The sequence below is a fragment of the Pithys albifrons genome, chromosome 9 (assembly GCF_047495875.1).
Source record: "Pithys albifrons albifrons isolate INPA30051 chromosome 9, PitAlb_v1, whole genome shotgun sequence".
Taxonomy (NCBI): domain Eukaryota; kingdom Metazoa; phylum Chordata; class Aves; order Passeriformes; family Thamnophilidae; genus Pithys; species Pithys albifrons.
In genome coordinates this window covers 38,823,021-38,841,544 of record NC_092466.1, presented here as the reverse complement: position 1 = coordinate 38,841,544, position 18,524 = coordinate 38,823,021, and positions in this window count along the sequence as shown.

The following is an 18,524-nucleotide window of genomic DNA, read 5'->3' as shown; positions in this document are numbered from 1 at the left end:
AGCCATTGTGCCTTTTCTAGGGGTAATGGGACCTCATCTTTGGCACCTGAGAGCCCAAGGCTGCCACCTTTTCCCTGGGCGCAAAGCTAAACGGCGCGTGCCACTTGCAAATCCGGGAATGTGCCGTTTCTCATCCCAGAATTCCAGGCCAGCGAAGATTTCTCCCTGGGAAAATGTGCCAGGACAGAAAGCGATTGTGCCTTTTCTAGGGTTAATGGGGCCCCAAAATTGGCAGCTGAGAGCCCAGGGCTGCCACCTTTTCCCTGGGCGCAAAGCTCAACGGTGCGTGCCACATGCGGGTAAGGGAAAGAGCCGTTTTCAGCCCAGAATTCCAGACCAATGAAGATTCCTCCCAGGGAAAAGGTGCCAGGACAGAAAGCCATTGTTCTTTTTCTAGGGGTAATGGGGCCCCATCATTGGCACCTGAGAGCCCAGGGCTGCCACCTTTTGCCTGGGCACAAAGCTCGACGGTGCGTTCCACTTGCGGGTCCAGGAAAGTGCCGATTCTCAGACCAGAATTCCAAACCGATGAAGATTCCTCCCTGGGAAAAGGTGCCAGGACAGAAAGCCATTGTGGCTTTTGTAGTGGTAATGGGGCACCATCATTGGCACCTGAGAGCCCAAGGCTGCCCCCTTTTCCCTGGGCGCAAAGCTCGACGGTGTGTACCTTGTGCGGGTTTGGGGCAGTGCCATTTTTGAACCCAGATTTCCAGAGGGACGAAGATTCCTCCCTGGGAAAAGGTGCCAGGACAGAAAGCAAGTGTTATTTTTCTAGTGTTAACGGGGCCCCATCATTGGCACCTGAGAGCCCAAGGCTGCCACCTTTTCCCTGGGCGCAAATGTCGGCGGCGCGTGCCACTTGCGGGTCCAGGGAAGTGCCATTTTTCAGCCCAGAATTCCAGACGGACGAAGACACCTCTCAGGGAAAAGGTGCCAGGTCAGAAATCGAATTGTCCTTTTCTAGGGTCAATGGTGCCCCATCATTGGCACCTGAGAGTTCAAGGCTGCCACCTTTTCCGTGGGCGCAAACATCAACGGCACGTACCACTTTCTTGTCCGGGAAAGTGCCGTTTTTCAGCCCTGAATTCCAGACGGATGAAGACTCCTCACAGGGAAGAGGCTCCCAGGAAAGAAAGCGATTGTCCCATTACTAGGGTTAATCGGGCCCCATCATTGGCACCTGAGAGCCCAAGGTTGCCTCCTATACCCTGGGCGCAAAGCTCGACCATGCGTGCTACGTGAGGGTCCGGGAAATTGCCGTTTCTCATTCCAGAATTCCAGACCGATGAAGATTCCTCCCTGGGAAAAGGTGTCAGGACAGAAAGCGATTCTTCCTTTTCTAGGGTTAATGGGGCTCCATCATTGACACCTGAGAGCCCAAGGCTGCCACCTTTTCCCTGAGCGCAAAGCTCGACGGAGCGTTCCACATGCGGGTCCGGGAAAGTGCCATTTTTCAGCCCAGAATTCCAGACCTATGAAGATTCCTCAGAGGGAAAAGGTACCAGGAGACAAAGCCATTGTGTATTTTGTAATGCTAATTGGGCCCCATCATTGGCACCTGAGAGCCCAAGGCTGCCACCTTTTCCCTGTGTGCAAAGCTCGATGGTGCATACCCTGTACGGGTTTCGGAAAGGGCCTTTTTTCAGCCCAGAATTCCAGACGGAAGTCGATTCCTCTCTGGGAAAAGGTGTCAGGACAGAAAGCGATTGTTCTTTTTCTAGGGGTAATGGGGCCCCATCTTTGGCACCTGAGAGCCCAAGGCTGCCACCTCTTCCCTGGGCGCAAATGTTGACGGCGCGTGCCACTTACAAGTCCGGGAATGTGCCGTTTCTCATCCCAGAATTCCAGGCCAGCGAAGATTTCTCCCTGGGAAAAGGTGCCTGGACAGAAAGCAATTGTGCCTTTTGTAGGGGTAATGGGGCCCCAAAATAGACACGTGAGAGCCCAGGGCTGCCACCTTTTCCCTGGGCGCAAAGCTCGACGGTGCGTGCCACATGCGGGTAAGGGAAAGAGCCGTTTTCAGCCCAGAATTCCAGACCAATGAAGATTCCTTTCAGGGAAAAGGTACCATGACAGAAAGCGATTGTTCTTTTTCTAGGGGTAATGGGGCCCCATCATTGGCACCTGAGAGCCCAAGGCTGCCACCTTTTGCCTGGGCACAAAGCTCAAGGGTGCATTCCACTTGCAGGTCCGGCGAAGTGCCGTTTTTCAGCCCAGAATTCCAGACGGACGAAAATTCCTCCCAGGGAAAAGGTGCCAGGACAGAAAGCGATTGTTATTTATCTAGTGTTAACGGGGACCCATTGTTGGCACCTGAGAGACCAAGGCTGCCACCTTTACCCTGGGCGCAATGCTAGATGGTGCCTGCAACGTGCAGGTCAGAGAAAGTGCTTTGTTCAGCCCAGGATTCCAGACGGATGACGACTCCTCCCAGAGAAAAGGCTCCCAGGACAGAAAGCCATTGTGCTTTTTGTAAAGGTAATGGGGCCCCATCATTGGCACCTGAGAGCCCAAGACTGCCACCTTTTCCCTGGACGCAAAGCTCGATGGTGCGTTCCACTTGCGGGTCCAGGAAAGTGCCGATTCTCAGACCAGAATTCCAAAACGATGAAGATTCCTCCCTGGGAAAAGGTGCCAGGACAGAAAGCCATTGTGCCTTTTGTAGGGGTAATGGGGCACCATCATTGGCACCTGAGAGTCCAAGGCTGCCCCCTTTTCCCTGGGCGCAAAGCTCGACGGTGTGTACCTTGTGCGGGTTTGGGGCAGTGCCATTTTTGAACCAAGATTTCCAGACGGACGAAGATTCCTCCCTTGGAAAAGGTGCCAGGACAGAAAGCCATTGTGCCTTTTGTAGGGGTAATGGGGCACCATCATTGGCACCTGAGAGCCCAAGGCTGCCACCTTTTACCAGGGCGCAAAGCTCGACGGTGTGTACCTTGTGCGGGTTTGGGGCAGTGCCATTTTTGAACCCAGATTTCCAGACGGACGAAGATTCCTCCCTGGGAAAAAGTGCCAGGACAGAAAGCAAGTGTTATTTATCTAGTGTTAACGGGGCCCCATCATTGGCACCTGAGAGCCCAAGGCTGCCACCTTTTGCCTGGGCGCAAATGTCGACAGCGCGTGCCACCTCCGGGTCCAGGGAAGTGCCATTTTTCAGCCCAGAATTCCAGACGGACGAAGACACCTCCCAGGGACAAGGTGCCAGGTCAGAAATCGAATTGTCCTTTTCTAGGGTCAATGGTGCCCCATCATTGGCACCTCAGAGTTCAAGGCTGCCACCTTTTCCGTGGGCACAAACATCAACGGCGCGTACCACTTTCTTGTCCGGGAAAGTGCCGTTTTTCACCCTCAAATCCAGACGGATGAAGACTCCTCATAGGGAAGAGGCTCCCAGGACAGAAAGCGATTGTTCCATTTCTAGGGTTAATCCGGTCCCATCATTGACACCTGAGAGCCCAAGGTTGCCTCCTATACCCTGGGTGCAAAGCTCGACCATGCGTGCTACGTGAGGGTCCGGGAAATTGCCGTTTCTCATTCCAGAATTCCAGACCGATGAAGATTCCTCCCTGGGAAAAGGTGTCAGGACAGAAAGCGATTCTTCCTTTTCTAGGGTTAATGGGGCTCCATCATTGACACCTGAGAGCCAAAGGCTGCAACCTTTTCCCTGAGCGCAAAGCTCGACGGTGCGTGCCACTTGCGGGTCCAGGAATGTGCTGTTTCTCATCCCACAATTCGAGGCCGATGAAGATTCTTCCCCGAAAATGTGCCAGGGCAGAAAGCAATTGTGCCTTTTCTAGGGTTAATGGGGCCCCAAAATTGACACCTGAGAGCCCAAGGCTGACACCTTTTCCCTGGGCGCAAAGCTCGACGGAGCGTTCCACGTGCGGGTCCGGGGAAGTGCCATTTTTCAGCCCAGAATTCCAGACCTATGAAGATTCCTCAGAGGGAAAGGGTACCAGGAGACAAAGCCATTGTGTATTTTGTAATGCTAATTGGGCTGCATCATTGGCACCTGAGAGCCCAAGGCTGCCACCTTTTCCCTGGCCGCAAATGTCGACGGCGCGTGCCACTTGCAAGTCCGGGAATGTGCCGTTTCTCATCCCAGAATTCCAGGCCAGCGAAGATTTCTCCCTGGGAAAAGGTGCCAGGACAGAAAGCCATTGTGCCTTTTCTAGGGTTAATGGGGCCCCAAAATTGACAGCTGAGAGCCCAAGGTTGCCTCCTATACCCTGGGCGCAAAGATCGACCATGCGTGCTACGTGAGGGTCCGGGAAATTGCCGTTTCTCATTCCAGAATTCCAGACCGATGAAGATTCCTCCCTGGGAAAAGGTGTCAGGACAGAAAGCGATTCTTCCTTTTCTAGGGTTAATGGGGCTCCATCATTGACACCTGAGAGCCCAAGGCTGCCACCTTTTCCCTGAGCGCAAAGCTCGACGGTGCGTGCCATTGCGGGTCCAGGAATGTGCTGTTTCTCATCCCAGAAATCGAGGCCAATGAAGATTTCTCCCTGGGAAAAGGTGCCTGGACAGAAAGCAATTGTGCCTTTTCTAGGGTTAATGGGGCCCCAAAATTGACACCTGAGAGCCCAGGGCTGCCACCTTTTCCCTGGGCACAAAGCTTGACGGAGTGTTCCACCTGCGGGTCCAGGAAAGGGCCGTTTTTCAGCCCAGAATTCCAGACAGAAGTCGATTCCTCTCTGGGAAAAGGTGTCAGGACAGAAAGCCATTGTGCCTTTTCTAGGGGTAATGGGACCTCATCTTTGGCACCTGAGAGCCCAAGGCTGCCACTTTTTGCCTGGGCACAAAGCTCGACGGTGCGTTCCACTTGCAGGTCCGGGGAAGTGCCGTTTTTCAGCCCAGAATTCCAGACGGACGAAAATTCCTCCCTGGGAAAAGGTGCCAGGACAGAAAGCGATTGTTATTTATCTAGTGTTAACGGGGACCCATTGTTGGCACCTGAGAGCCCAAGGCTGCCACCTTTACCCTGGGCGCAAAGCTAGATGGTGCCTGCCACGTGCAGGTCAGAGAAAGTGCTTTCTTCAGCCCAGGATTCCAGACGGATGACGACTCCTCCCAGGGAAAAGGCTCCCAGGACAGAAAGCCATTGTGCTTTTTGTAAAGGTAATGGGGCCCCATCATTGGCACCTGAGAGCCCAAGACTGCCACCTTTTCCCTGGACGCAAAGCTCGATGGTGCGTTCCACTTGCGGGTCCAGGAAAGTGCCGATTCTCAGACCAGAATTCCAAACCGATGAAGATTCCTCCCTGGGAAAAGGTGCCAGGACAGAAAGCCATTGTGCCTTTTGTAGGGGTAATGGGGCACCATCATTGGCACCTGAGAGCCCAAGGCTGCCCCCTTTTCCCTGGGCGCAAAGCTCGACGGTATGTACCATGTGCAGGTTTGGGGCAGTGCCATTTTTGAACCCAGAATTCCAGACGGACGAAGATTCCTCCCTGGGAGAAGGTGCCAGGACAGAAAGCAAGTGTTATTTTTCTAGTGTTATCGGGGCCCCATCATTGGCACCTGAGAGCCCAAGGCTGCCACCTTTTCCCTGGGCGCAAGTGTCGACGGCGCGTGCCACTTGCGGGTCCGGGTAAGTGCCATTTTTAAGCCCAGAATTCCAGACGGACGAAGGCACCTCCCAGGGAAAAGGTGCCAGGTCAGAAATCGAATTGTCCTTTTCTAGGGTCAATGGTGCCCCATCATTGGCACCTCAGAGTTCAAGGCTGCCACCTTTTCCGTGGGCGCAAACATCAACGGCACGTACCACTTTCTTGTCCGGGAAAGTGCCGTTTTTCAGCCCTGAATTCCAGACGGATGAAGACTCCTCACAGGGAAGAGGCTCCCAGGAAAGAAAGCGATTGTTCCATTTCTAGGGTTAATCGGGCTCCATCATTGGCACCTGAGAGCCCAAGGTTGCCTCCTATACCCTGGGCGCAAAGCTCGACCATGCGTGCTACGTGAGGGTCCGGGAAATTGCCGTTTCTCATTCCAGAATTCCAGACCGATGAAGATTCCTCCCTGGGAAAAGGTGCCAGGACAGAAAGGCATTGTGCCTTTTGTAGGGGTAATGGGGCACCATCATTGGCACCTGAGAGCCCAAGGCTGCCCCCTTTTCCCTGGGCGCAAAGCTCGACAATGTGTACCTTGTGCGGGTTTGGGGCTGTGCCATTTTTGAACCCAGATTTCCAGACGGACGAAGATTCCTCCCTGGGAAAAGGTGCCAGGACAGAAAGCAAGTGTTATTTTTCTAGTGTTAACGGGGCCCCATCATTGGCACCTGAGAGCCCACGGCTACCACCTTTTGCCTGGGTGCAAAGGTCTACGGTGCGTGCCACTTGCGGATCCAGGGAAGTGCCATTTTTCAGCCCAGAATTCCAGACGGACGAAGACACCTCCCAGGGAAAAGGTGCCAGGTCAGAAATCGAATTGTCCTTTTCTAGGGTCAATGGTGCCCCATCATTGGCACCTGAGTGTTCAAGGCTGCCACCTTGTCCGTGGGCACAAACATCAACGGCACGTACCACTTTCTTGTCCGGGAAAGTGCCGTTTTTCAGCCCTGAATTCCAGACGGATGAAGACTCCTCACAGGGAAGAGGCTCCCAGGAAAGAAAGCGATTGTTCCATTTCTAGGGTTAATCGGGCCCCATCATTGGCACCTGAGAGCCCAAGGTTGCCTCCTATACCCTGGGCGCAAAGCTCGACCATGCGTGCTACGTGAGGGTCCGGGAAATTGCCGTTTCTCATTCCAGAATTCCAGACCGATGAAGATTCCTCCCTGGGAAAAGGTGCCACGACAGAAAGCGATTGTGCCTTTTCTAGGGTTAATGGGGCCCCAAAATTGGCAGCTGAGAGCCCAGGGCTGCCACCTTTTCCCTGGGCGCAAAGCTCGACGGTGCGTGCCACATTCGGGTAAGGGAAAGAGCCATTTTCAGCCCAGAATTCCAGACCAATGAAGATTCCTCCCAGGGAAAAGGTGCCAGGACAGAAAGCGATTGTTCTTTTTCTAGGGGTAATGGGGCCCCATCATTGGCACCTGAGAGCCCAAGGCTGCCACCTTTTGCCTGGGCACAAAGCTCGACGGTGCGTTCCACTTGCAGGTCCGGGGAAGTGCCGTTTTTCAGCCCAGAATTCCAGACGGACGAAAATTCCTCCCTGGGAAAAGGTGCCAAGACAGAAAGCGATTGTTATTTATCTAGTGTTAACGGGGACCCATTGTTGGCACCTGAGAGCCCAAGGCTGCCACCTTTACCCTGGGCGCAAAGCTCGACGGAGCGTTCCACGTGCGTGTCCAGGAAAGGGCCGTTTTTCAGCCCAGAATTCCAGACTGAAGTCGATTCCTCTCTGGGAAAAGGTGTCAGGACAGAAAGCCATTGTGCCTTTTCTAGGGATAATGGGACCTCATCTTTGGCACCTGAGAGCCGAAGGCTGCCACCTTTTCCCTGGGCGCAAAGCTAAACGGCGCGTGCCACTTGCAAGTCCGGGAATGTGCCGTTTCTCATCCCAGAATTCCAGGCCAGCGAAGATTTCTCCCTGGGAAAAGGTGTCAGGACAGAAAGCGATTGTGCCTTTTCTAGGGTTAATGGGGCCCCAAAATTGGCAGCTGCGAGCCCAGGGCTGCCACCTTTTCCCTGGGCGCAAAGCTCGACGGTGCGTGCCACATGCGGGTAAGGGAAAGAGCCGTTTTCAGCCCAGAATTCCAGACCAATGAAGATTCCTCCCAGGGAAAAGGTGCCAGGACAGAAAGCCATTGTTCTTTTTCTAGGGGTAATGGGTCCCCATCATTGGCACCTAAGAGCCCAAGGCTGCCACCTTTTGCCTAGGCACAAAGCTCGACAGTGCGTTCCACTTGCAGGTCCGGGGAAGTGCCGTTTTTCAGCCCAGAATTCCAGACGGACGAAAATTCCTCCCTGGGAAAAGGTGCCAGGACAGAAAGCGATTGTTATTTATCTAGTGTTAACGGGGACCCATTGTTGGCACCTGAGAGCCCAAGGCTGCCACCTTTACCCTGGGCGCAAAGCTAGATGGTGCCTGCCACGTGCAGGTCAGAGAAAGTGCTTTGTTCAGCCCAGGATTCCAGACGGATGACGACTCCTCCCAGGGAAAAGGCTCCCAGGACAGAAAGCCATTGTGCTTTTTGTAAAGGTAATGGGGCCCCATCATTGGCACCTGAGAGCCCAAGAGTGCCACCTTTTCCCTGGGCGCAAAGCTCGACAATGTGTACCTTGTGCGGGTTTGGGGCAGTGCCATTTTTGAACCCAGATTTCCAGACGGACGAAGATTCCTCCCTGGGAAAAGGTGCCAGGACAGAAAGCAAGTGTTATTTTTCTAGTGTTAACGGGGCCCCATCATTGGCACCTGAGAGCTCAAGGCTGCCACCTTTTGCCTGGGCGCAAATGTCTACGGTGCGTGCCACTTGCGGGTCCGGGGAAGTGCCATTTTTCAGCCCAGAATTCCAGACGGACGAAGACACCTCCCAGGGAAAAGGTGCCAGGTCAGAAATCGAATTGTCCTTTTCTAGGGTCAATGGTGCCCCATCATTGGCACCTCAGAGTTCAAGGCTGCCACCTTTTCCGTGGGCACAAACATCAACGGCGCGTACCACTTTCTTGTCCGGGAAAGTGCCGTTTTTCACCCTCAAATCCAGACGGATGAAGACTCCTCATAGGGAAGAGGCTCCCAGGACAGAAAGCGATTGTTCCATTTCTAGGGTTAATCCGGCCCCATCATTGGCACCTGAGAGCCCAAGGTTGCCTCCTATACCCTGGGCGCAAAGCTCGACCATGCGTGCTACGTGAGGGTCCGGGAAATTGCCGTTTCTCATTCCAGAATTCCAGACCGATGAAGATTCCTCCCTGGGAAAAGGTGTCAGGACAGAAAGCGATTCTTCCTTTTCTAGGGTTAATGGGGCTCCATCATTGACACCTGAGAGCCCAAGGCTGCCACCTTTTCCCTGAGCGCAAAGCTCGACGGTGCGTGCCATTGCGGGTCCAGGAATGTGCTGTTTCTCATCCCAGAAATCGAGGCCAATGAAGATTTCTCCCAGGGAAAAGGTGTCAGGACAGAAAGCGATTGTGCCTTTTCTAGGGTTAATGGGGCCCCAAAATTGGCAGCTGCGAGCCCAGGGCTGCCACCTTTTCCCTGGGCGCAAAGCTCGACGGTGCGTGCCACATGCGGGTAAGGGAAAGAGCCGTTTTCAGCCCAGAATTCCAGACCAATGAAGATTCCTCCCAGGGAAAAGGTGCCAGGACAGAAAGCCATTGTTCTTTTTCTAGGGGTAATGGGTCCCCATCATTGGCACCTGAGAGCCCAAGGCTGCCACCTTTTGCCTGGGCACAAAGCTCGACGGTGCGTTCCACTTGCAGGTCCGGGGAAGTGCCGTTTTTCAGCCCAGAATTCCAGACGGACGAAAATTCCTCCCTGGGAAAAGGTGCCAGGACAGAAAGCGATTGTTATTTATCTAGTGTTAACGGGGACCCATTGTTGGCACCTGAGAGCCCAAGGCTGCCACCTTTACCCTGGGCGCAAAGCTAGATGGTGCCTGCCACGTGCAGGTCAGAGAAAGTGCTTTCTTCAGCCCAGGATTCCAGACGGATGACGACTCCTCCCAGGGAAAAGGCTCCCAGGACAGAAAGCCATTGTGCTTTTTGTAAAGGTAATGGGGCCCCATCATTGGCACCTGAGAGCCCAAGAGTGCCACCTTTTCCCTGGGCGCAAAGCTCGACAATGTGTACCTTGTGCGGGTTTGGGGCAGTGCCATTTTTGAACCCAGATTTCCAGACGGACGAAGATTCCTCCCTGGGAAAAGGTGCCAGGACAGAAAGCAAGTGTTATTTTTCTAGTGTTAACGGGGCCCCATCATTGGCACCTGAGAGCTCAAGGCTGCCACCTTTTGCCTGGGCGCAAATGTCTACGGTGCGTGCCACTTGCGGGTCCGGGGAAGTGCCATTTTTCAGCCCAGAATTCCAGACGGACGAAGACACCTCCCAGGGAAAAGGTGCCAGGTCAGAAATCGAATTGTCCTTTTCTAGGGTCAATGGTGCCCCATCATTGGCACCTCAGAGTTCAAGGCTGCCACCTTTTCCGTGGGCACAAACATCAACGGCGCGTACCACTTTCTTGTCCGGGAAAGTGCCGTTTTTCACCCTCAAATCCAGACGGATGAAGACTCCTCATAGGGAAGAGGCTCCCAGGACAGAAAGCGATTGTTCCATTTCTAGGGTTAATCGGGCCCCATCATTGGCACCTGAGAGCCCAAGGTTGCCTCCTATACCCTGGGCGCAAAGCTCGACCATGCGTGCTACGTGAGGGTCCGGGAAATTGCCGTTTCTCATTCCAGAATTCCAGACCGATGAAGATTCCTCCCTGGGAAAAGGTGTCAGGACAGAAAGCGATTCTTCCTTTTCTAGGGTTAATGGGGCTCCATCATTGACACCTGAGAGCCCAAGGCTGCCACCTTTTCCCTGAGCGAAAAGCTCGACGGTGCGTGCCATTGCGGGTCCAGGAATGTGCTGTTTCTCATCCCAGAAATCGAGGCCAATGAAGATTTCTCCCAGGGAAAAGGTGCCTGGACAGAAAGTAATTGTGCCTTTTCTAGGGTTAATGGGGCCCAAAATTGGCAGCTGAGAGCCCAGGGCTGCCACCTTTTCCCTGGGCGCAAAGCTCGACGGTGCGTGCCACATTCGGGTAAGGGAAAGAGCCATTTTCAGCCCAGAATTCCAGACCAATGAAGATTCCTCCCAGGGAAAAGGTGCCAGGACAGAAAGCGATTGTTCTTTTTCTAGGGGTAATGGGGCCCCATCATTGGCACCTGAGAGCCCAAGGCTGCCACGTTTTGCCTGGGCACAAAGCTCGACGGTGCGTTCCACTTGCAGGTCCGGGGAAGTGCCGTTTTTCAGCCCAGAATTCCAGACAGACGAAAATTCCTCCCTGGGAAAAGGTGCCAAGACAGAAAGCGATTGTTATTTATCTAGTGTTAACGGGGACCCATTGTTGGCACCTGAGAGCCCAAGGCTGCCACCTTTACCCTGGGCGCAAAGCTCGACGGAGCGTTCCACGTGCGGGTCCAGGAAAGGGCCGTTTTTCAGCCCAGAATTCCAGACTGAAGTCGATTCCTCTCTGGGAAAAGGTGTCAGGACAGAAAGCCATTGTGCCTTTTCTAGGGGTAATGGGACCTCATCTTTGGCACCTGAGAGCCCAAGGCTGCAACCTTTTCCCTGGGCGCAAAGCTAAACGGCGCGTGCCACTTGCAAGTCCGGGAATGTGCCGTTTCTCATCCCAGAATTCCAGGCCAGCGAAGATTTCTCCCTGGGAAAAGGTGTCAGGACAGAAAGCGATTGTGCCTTTTCTAGGGTTAATGGGGCCCCAAAATTGGCAGCTGAGAGCCCAGGGCTGCCACCTTTTCCCTGGGCGCAAAGCTCGACGGTGCGTGCCATATGCGGGTAAGGGAAAGAGCCGTTTTCAGCCCAGAATTCCAGACCAATGAAGATTCCTCCCAGGGAAAAGGTGCCAGGACAGAAAGCCATTGTTCTTTTTCTAGGGGTAATGGGGCCCCATCATTGGCACCTGAGAACCCAAGGCTGCCACCTTTTGCCTGGGCACAAAGCTCGACGGTGCGTTCCACTTGCAGGTCCGGGGAAGTGCCGTTTTTCAGCCCAGAATTCCAGACGGACGAAAATTCCTCCCTGGGAAAAGGTGCCAGGACAGAAAGCGATTGTTATTTATCTAGTGTTAACGGGGACCCATTGTTGGCACCTGAGAGACCAAGGCTGCCACCTTTACCCTGGGCGCAAAGCTAGATGGTGCCTGCCACGTGCAGGTCAGAGAAAGTGCTTTGTTCAGCCCAGGATTCCAGACGGATGACGACTCCTCCCAGGGAAAAGGCTCCCAGGACAGAAAGCCATTGTGCTTTTTGTAAAGGTAATGGGGCCCCATCATTGGCACCTGAGAGCCCAAGAGTGCCACCTTTTCCCTGGGCGCAAACTCGACAATGTGTACCTTGTGCGGGTTTGGGGCAGTGCCATTTTTGAACCCAGATTTCCAGACGGACGAAGATTCCTCCCTGGGAAAAGGTGCCAGGACAGAAAGCAAGTGTTATTTTTCTAGTGTTAACGGGGCCCCATCATTGGCACCTGAGAGCTCAAGGCTGCCACCTTTTGCCTGGGCGCAAATGTCTACGGTGCGTGCCACTTGCGGGTCCGGGGAAGTGCCATTTTTCAGCCCAGAATTCCAGACGGACGAAGACACCTCCCAGGGAAAAGGTGCCAGGTCAGAAATCGAATTGTCCTTTTCTAGGGTCAATGGTGCCCCATCATTGGCACCTCAGAGTTCAAGGCTGCCACCTTTTCCGTGGGCACAAACATCAACGGCGCGTACCACTTTCTTGTCCGGGAAAGTGCCGTTTTTCACCCTCAAATCCAGACGGATGAAGACTCCTCATAGGGAAGAGGCTCCCAGGAAAGAAAGCGATTGTTCCATTTCTAGGGTTAATCGGGCCCCATCATTGGCACCTGAGAGCCCAAGGTTGCCTCCTATACCCTGGGCGCAAAGCTCGACCATGCGTGCTACGTGAGGGTCCGGGAAATTGCCGTTTCTCATTCCAGAATTCCAGACCGATGAAGATTCCTCCCTGGGAAAAGGTGTCAGGACAGAAAGCGATTCTTCCTTTTCTAGGGTTAATAGGGCTCCATCATTGACACCTGAGAGCCGAAGGCTGCAACCTTTTCCCTGAGCGCAAAGCTCGACGGTGCGTGCCACTTGCGGGACCAGGAATGTGCTGTTTCTCATCCCAGAATTCAAGACCTATGAAGATTTCTCCCAGGGAAAAGGTGCCAGGGCAGAAAACAATTGTGCCTTTTCTAGGGTTAATGGGGCCCCAAAATTGACACCTGAGAGCCCAGGGCTGCAACCTTTTCCCTGGGCGCCCAGCTCGACGGAGCGTTCCACTTGCGGGTCCAGGAAAGTGCCATTTTTCAGCCCAGAATTCCAGACCTATGAAGATTCCTCAGAGGGAAAAGGTACCAGGAGACAAAGCCATTGTGTATTTTGTAATTCTAATTGGGCCCCATCATTGGCACCTGAGAGCCCAAGGCTGCCACCTTTTCCCTGGGTGCAAACCTCGACGGTGCACACCCTGTGCGGGTCTGGGAAAGGGCCGTTTTTCAGCCCAGAATTCCAGACGGAAGTCGATTCCTCTCTGGGAAAAGGTATCAGGACAGAAAGCCATTGTACCTTTTCTAGGGGTAATGGGGCCCCATCATTGGCACCTGAGAGCCCAAGGCTGCCACCTTTTTCCCTGGGCGCAAATGTCGACAGTGCGTGCCACGTGCAAGTCCAGGAATGTGCCGTTTCTCATCCCAGAATTCCAGGCCAGCGAAGATTTCTCCCTGGGAAAAGGTGTCAGGACAGAAAGCGATTGTGTCTTTTCTAGGGTTAATGGGGCCCCAAAATTGGCAGTGAGAGCCCAGGGCTGCCACCTTTTCCCTGGGCGCAAAGCTCGATGGTGCGTGCCACATGCGGGTAAGGGAAAGAGCCAATTTCAGCCCAGAATTCCAGACCAATGAAGATTCCTCCCAGGGAAAAGATGCCAGGACAGAAAGCGATTGTTATTTATCTAGTGTTAACGGGGACCCATAGTTGGCACCTGAGAGCCCAAGGCTGCCACCTTTTCCCTGGGCACAAAGCTCGACAGTGCGTTCCTCTTGCAGGTCCGGGGAAGTGCCGTTTTTCAGCCCAGAATTCCAGACGGACGAAAATTCTTCCCAGGGAAAAGGTGCCAGGACAGAAATCGATTGTTATTTATCTAGTGTTAAAGGGGACCCATTGTTGGCACCTGAGAGCCCAAGGCTGCCACCTTTTCCCTGGGCGCAAAGCTAGAGGGTTCCTGCCATGTGCAGGACAGAGAAAGTGCTTTGTTCAGCCCAGGATTCCAGACGGCTGACGACTCCTCCCAGGGAAAGGGCTCCCAGGACAGAAAGCGATTGTTCCATTTCTAGTGTTAATGGGGCCCCATCATTGGCATCTGAGAGCCAGAGGTTGCCTCCTATACCCTGGGCGCAAAGCACGACAGTGCGTGCCACGTGCTGGTCCCAGAAAGTGCCATTTTACAGCCCAGAATTCCAGACCAATGAAGACTCCTCCCAGGGAAAAGGTGCCAGGAGAGAAAGCCATTGTGCTTTTTGTAAAGGTAATGGGGTCCCATCATTGGCACCTGAGAACCCAAGACTGCCACCTTTTCCCCGAGCGCAAAGCTCGACGGTGCGTTCCACTTGCGGGTCCAGGAAAGTGCCGATTCTCAGACCAAAATTACAAACCGATGAAGATTCATCCCTGGGAAAAGGTGCCAGGACAGAAAGCCATTGTGCCTTTTGTAGGGGTAATGGGGCACCATCATTGACACCTGAGAGCCCAAGGTTGCCTCCTATACCCTGGGCGCAAAGCTCGACCATGCGTGCTACGTGAGGGTCCGGGAAATTGCCGTTTCTCATTCCAGAATTCCAGACCGATGAAGATTCCTCCCTGGGAAAAGGTGTCAGGACAGAAAGCGATTCTTCCTTTTCTAGGGTTAATGGGGCTCCATCATTGACACCTGAGAGCCCAAGGCTGCCACCTTTTCCCTGAGCGCAAAGCTCGACGGTGCGTGTCATTGCGGGTCCAGGAATGTGCTGTTTCTCATCCCAGAAATCGAGGCCGATGAAGATTTCTCCCAGGGAAAAGGTGCCTGGACAGAAAGCAATTGTGCCTTTTCTAGGGTTAATGGGGCCCCAAAATTGACAGCTGAGAGCCCAAGGCTGCCACCTTTTCCCTGGGCGCAAAGCTCGACGGAGCGTTCCACGTGCGGGTCCAGGAAAGGGCCATTTTTCAGCCCAGAATTCCAGACGGAAGTCGATTCCTCTCTGGGAAAAGGTGTCAGGACAGAAAGCCATTCTGCCTTTTCTAGGGGTAATGGGACCTCATCTTTGGCACCTGAGAGCCCAAGGCTGCCACCTTTTCCCTGGGCGCAAAGCTAAACGGCGCGTGCCACTTGCAAATACGGGAATGTGCCGTTTCTCATCCCAGAATTCCAGGCCAGCGAAGATTTCTCCCTGGGAAAAGGTGCCAGGACAGAAAGCGATTGTGCCTTTTCTAGGGTTAATGGGGCCCCAAAATTGGCAGCTGAGAGCCCAGGGCTGCCACCTTTTCCCTGGGCGCAAAGCTCAACGGTGCGTGCCACATGCGGGTAAGGGAAAGAGCCGTTTTCAGCCCAGAATTCCAGACCAATGAAGATTCCTCCCAGGGAAAAGGTGCCAGGACAGAAAGCCATTGTTCTTTTTCTAGGGGTAATGGGGCCCCATCATTGGCATCTGAGAGCCCAGGGCTGCCACCTTTTGCCTGGGCACAAAGCTCGACGGTGCGTTCCACTTGCGGGTCCAGGAAAGTGCCGATTCTCAGACCAGAATTCCAAACCGATGAAGATTCCTCCCTGGGAAAAGGTGCCAGGACAGAAAGCCATTGTGGCTTTTGTAGGGGTAATGGGGCACCATCATTGGCACCTGAGAGCCCAAGGCTGCCCCCTTTTCCCTGGGCGCAAAGCTCGACGGTGTGTACCTTGTGCGGGTTTGGGGCAGTGCCATTTTTGAACCCAGATTTCCAGACGGACGAAGATTCCTCCCTGGGAAAAGGTGCCAGGACAGAAAGCAAGTGTTATTTTTCTAGTGTTAACAGGGCCCCATCATTGGCACCTGAGAGCCCAAGGCTGCCACCTTTTGCCTGGGCGCAAATGTCGACGGCGCGTGCCACTTGCGGGTCCAGGGAAGTGCCATTTTTCAGCCCAGAATTCCAGACGGACGAAGACACCTCTCAGGGAAAAGGTGCCAGGTCAGAAATCGAATTGTCCTTTTCTAGGGTCAATGGTGCCCCATCATTGGCACCTGAGAGTTCAAGGCTGCCACCTTTTCCGTGGGCGCAAACATCAACGGCACGTACCACTTTCTTGTCCGGGAAAGTGCCGTTTTTCAGCCCTGAATTCCAGACGGATGAAGACTCCTCACAGGGAAGAGGCTCCCAGGAAAGAAAGCGATTGTCCCATTACTAGGGTTAATCCGGCCCCATCATTGGCACCTGAGAGCCCAAGGTTGCCTCCTATACCCTGGGCGCAAAGCTCGACCATGCGTGCTACGTGAGGGTCCGGGAAATTGCCGTTTCTCATTCCAGAATTCCAGACCGATGAAGATTCCTCCCTGGGAAAAGGTGTCAGGACAGAAAGCGATTCTTCCTTTTCTAGGGTTAATGGGGCTCCATCATTGACACCTGAGAGCCCAAGGCTGCCACCTTTTCTCTGAGCGCAAAGCTCGACGTTGCGTGCCACTTGCGGGTCCAGGAATGTGCTGTTTCTCATCCCAGAATTCCAGGCCGATGAAGATTTCTCCCAGGGAAAAGGTGCCTGGACAGAAAGCAATTGTGCCTTTTCTAGGGTTAATGGGGCCCCAAAATTGACACCTGAGAGCCCAAGGCTGCCACCTTTTCCCTGAGCGCAAAGCTCGACGGAGCGTTCCACATGTGGGTCCGGGAAAGTGCCATTTTTCAGCCCAGAATTCCAGACCTATGAAGATTCCTCAGAGGGAAAAGGTACCAGGAGACAAAGCCATTGTGTATTTTGTAATGCTAATTGGGCTGCATCATTGGCACCTGAGAGCCCAAGGCTGCCACCTTTTCCCTGGCCGCAAATGTCGACGGCGCGTGCCACTTGCAAGTCCGGGAATGTGCCGTTTCTCATCCCAGAATTCCAGGCCAGCGAAGATTTCTCCCTGGGAAAAGGTGTCAGGACAGAAAGCGATTGTGTCTTTTCTAGGGTTAATGGGGCCCCAAAATTGACAGCTGAGAGCCCAAGGTTGCCTCCTATACCCTGGGCGCAAAGATCGACCATGCGTGGTACGTGAGGGTCCGGGAAATTGCCGTTTCTCATTCCAGAATTCCAGACCGATGAAGATTCCTCCCTGGGAAAAGGTGTCAGGACAGAAAGCGATTCTTCCTTTTCTAGGGTTAATGGGGCTCCATCATTGACACCTGAGAGCCCAAGGCTGCCACCTTTTCCCTGAGCGCAAAGCTCGACGGTGCGTGCCATTGCGGGTCCAGGAATGTGCTGTTTCTCATCCCAGAAATCGAGGCCAATGAAGATTTCTCCCTGGGAAAAGGTGCCTGGACAGAAAGCAATTGTGCCTTTTCTAGGGTTAATGGGGCCCCAAAATTGACACCTGAGAGCCCAGGGCTGCCACCTTTTCCCTGGGCACAAAGCTTGACGGAGTGTTCCACCTGCGGGTCCAGGAAAGGGCCGTTTTTCAGCCCATAATTCCAGACAGAAGTCGATTCCTCTCTGGGAAAAGGTGTCAGGACAGAAAGCCATTGTGCCTTTTCTAGGGGTAATGGGACCTCATCTTTGGCACCTGAGAGCCCAAGGCTGCCACTTTTTGCCTGGGCACAAAGCTCGACGGTGCGTTCCACTTGCAGGTCCGGGGAAGTGCCGTTTTTCAGCCCAGAATTCCAGACGGACGAAAATTCCTCCCTGGGAAAAGGTGCCAGGACAGAAAGCGATTGTTATTTATCTAGTGTTAACGGGGACCCATTGTTGGCACCTGAGAGACCAAGGCTGCCACCTTTACCCTGGGCGCAAAGCTAGATGGTGCCTGCCACGTGCAGGTCAGAGAAAGTGCTTTGTTCAGCCCAGGATTCCAGACGGATGACGACTCCTCCCAGGGAAAAGGCTCCCAGGACAGAAAGCCATTGTGCTTTTTGTAAAGGTAATGGGGCCCCATCATTGGCACCTGAGAGCCCAAGACTGCCACCTTTTCCCTGGACGCAAAGCTCGATGGTGCGTTCCACTTGCGGGTCCAGGAAAGTGCCGATTCTCAGACCAGAATTCCAAACCGATGAAGATTCCTCCCTGGGAAAAGGTGCCAGGACAGAAAGCCATTGTGCCTTTTGTAGGGGTAATGGGGCACCATCATTGGCACCTGAGAGCCCAAGGCTGACCCCTTTTCCCTGAGCGCAAAGCTCGACGGTATGTACCATGTGCAGGTTTGGGGCAGTGCCATTTTTGAACCCAGAATTCCAGACGGACGAAGATTCCTCCCTGGGAGAAGGTGCCAGGACAGAAAGCAAGTGTTATTTTTCTAGTGTTATCGGGGACCCATCATTGGCACCTGAGAGCCCAAGGCTGCCACCTTTTCCCTGGGCGCAAGTGTCGACGGCGCGTGCCACTTGCGGGTCCGGGTAAGTGCCATTTTTAAGCCCAGAATTCCAGACGGACGAAGGCACCTCCCAGGGACAAGGTGCCAGGTCAGAAATCGAATTGTCCTTTTCTAGGGTCAATGGTGCCCCATCATTGGCACCTCAGAGTTCAAGGCTGCCACCTTTTCCGTGGGCGCAAACATCAACGGCACGTACCACTTTCTTGTCCGGGAAAGTGCCGTTTTTCAGCCCTGAATTCCAGACGGATGAAGACTCCTCACAGGGAAGAGGCTCCCAGGAAAGAAAGCGATTGTTCCATT